The 2,571-nt window shown below is 38.3% G+C and overlaps 1 long non-coding RNA gene across 1 annotated transcript in view; it reads right to left on the bottom strand.

Annotated features, from left to right (window-relative positions):
• LOC117103232 overlaps nt 1-606 on the bottom strand; it is a 4,889-nt gene extending 4,283 nt beyond the window's left edge. The window contains exon 1 of the long non-coding RNA XR_004444537.1: nt 229-606. This is a non-coding gene — a long non-coding RNA (uncharacterized LOC117103232). The remainder of the gene's footprint in view (nt 1-228) is intronic.
• Nucleotides 607-2,571: the final 1,965 nt, after the last annotated feature.

Genomic DNA, 2,571 nt, shown 5'->3' with positions numbered 1-2,571 from the left:
ATATAACGTGTTACCCATCATGACTAGAATGAAGGACGGTGCCAAGGAGTACAAGTTACCACCCTTTCATAAACAAGAAGACACTCATGAGACACACCTTTTCGCTCGAGTCCAATAGTAGGCATACGCCTCTATAAACCTCTGTGTTTAGACCAACCTTGGAGGTATAAATATAACCTCCATGGATCAAATGACCACTGGATAAGTTACGAGGCTGACCATACTTACATGCATATATTTTCCCCCGGCTTGCTTCCCGGGGGCTGGCCTAAGACATTTACACTCATCAGTAAGCCCACAATAATTAATCCAAGGGGGTGATTAATATCCATGTTGATTTAACAATTCCTGATGTCGAATGTCGATGTACGAAATATCACAAAGGGCTGGAAAAGTATAGCCATGTCATCTCCGGGTGCCACCGCTCTATGCACTCCTGCAGTGCACTGAGCGAGTTACAAATGTTGAAACCGGAAAACAATCCGAATTTCCGATTACAGTATCATTATATGCTGTCAGAGCCCGTGTCAGAGTGCACAAGCACAAAGCCTACGGCGAATATATTATTATACAGTGTTACTTGTCTCTTTAAACAAGAATAAATTACCAGCAATTATCATTGTTGTAGAACTTATCTTTGCGTCAATTGGACGAGGTCGAAATGTTGCTAATATAATCAAGATCACTGAACCATTGTAGGCTTATCTTTATTTTAGGCCGAGTACAATAAAATATGAATCCGATTTATTTCACATTTAATCGTTATTTCATAATCAAAATTCTTTTGCTGAATCAAATTTCACTGAGGCTGAAGAGAGTGGCAACCAATCACGGTGCCCCCAGGTAGCTGGGTGTTAATCATGTTCAGCACTGTTGTTGCAGTAGTTGATTTTTCTTATCAGGAAAAGTCTTCTTGTATTAAAAAAAAAAAAGAAGAAAAAACAAATTTAAATTTTGGCATATGACTATTTTTACATTGGCGAATATACCATGAATATATACTAACTTAAAATATTGCTAAGTTTTGCTGTTTTGCTACATGCTAGCGTTTATAGTTTGGTTTTTGTGAGAAAATCTGAACACATCCTGTAAATCGGAACGATTGCATCACACGTAAGTACAGTATAGTAAACACGCATCACACAAAAGTACTGTAACAAATTGGGTAGGTCACCGACATTTTATACACCATTGCACTTTCCTTGATAATCATGGTTACTTGGAGAGAGTCCTTATAGTTAAAACATGGTTTAAAGTTGCGGCCTTGGCATCATAATAAGTAATTCATTCAATTACACGAGGATCTACTGTACATGGTCATATGTACTGAGATACCATGGGCCAACATAACAATCGTTTTGCCACAGTTTACAGTGGTGGATTAGGGGAGTGGGGTTCAGGAGGTTTAATTTTCAAAAATGGGATAGTATGTAATTGGGTATGCTAAATTAGTTCTAAAATTATAGGCCTATATAATTGGTAAACTCCTTCTTTAAGTCCTAAATAAATATTGTGAGTTCGGTGTGACATGCGCACTGGCCCTCATGCTTTGATTGGCCAGTTGTTAAGTTTGGCACTCCGGAAAGGTTCATTCAATTTAATTTAAAATAAATTAACCAAAAATAAAATGTCACAACCATAATGGCCATGCGCTCGACAATACTGTAGGCAAGAAGGGGAAGGGGAAGAATAAAAAGGGGGAGAATAAAAAGGGGGAAAAAACAATAAACACCAAGCTAGCACCGCAAACCGGAGATCTATGTTATGTTTAGCATCGATTAAAGTCTTGACCTTTTCTTGGAGTAGGTGTCTCCTAACTTTGACCAAACAACATTAGCTAGCGTGGTAAAACAAAGCATTCGAAAAAAGAAAAAAAAAGAAGTAATTATAAAGCGGCAGATAGAAAAGTTTTGAGTCGCTTCTGAAAGATGCAAATTGGCGTAGAATCACGGACTTCAACGGGTAGTGCATTCCACATTTTTGGAGCCGCAAACAAGAAATAATCGCTCACCGTACGTTTTCGAACGGCACCCGGTTGAACCCACAAAATGTACGTGAAAACGCCTACAAAATGTACGGTAATAACAATCACAAATGTAACAACACACCACCCACGAATGTAACAATGCTCACAAATGTAAAAACCAGCGCCCACAATATAATAATGATCATCCCCCATCAACCGTGATATCGCCGACAAACGTAACAACAAAACATGATCTCTTCGCCCACAAATGTGATAACTGTCTTTTAATTTCCAAGGAGCTAAGCAAATTGGGCAAATCGTGCAGTTTGTGACAAAAGCATGACAATTTTAACCACAAAAAACGGACGGAGAGTCATTTTCTAAATATCTGGGAGGGGGTTAAAGGTTCAAGGTTTTAGGAAGGATATATTATGTGTCAGAGGTTATATCTTTTTCCGAAAATATATCTCATTGTAAGAAATATATCATAGAAATGCCCATTACACTGAATAGGGGCTTATAGGTATTAGAAAAAATTGACTTTCTACGACCAGCGGTTGTCAAGATACGGATGCCCTGTATAGGCCCTAATGTTTTCCAACCTA

Source organism: Anneissia japonica, unplaced genomic scaffold, assembly GCF_011630105.1.
Source record: "Anneissia japonica isolate Jap-2015-1 unplaced genomic scaffold, ASM1163010v1 scaffold2652_len1590060_cov184, whole genome shotgun sequence".
NCBI classification, from domain to species: domain Eukaryota; kingdom Metazoa; phylum Echinodermata; class Crinoidea; order Comatulida; family Comatulidae; genus Anneissia; species Anneissia japonica.
Note: the sequence above shows the minus strand (reverse complement) of the source record. Positions and strands in the feature narration are given on the sequence as shown.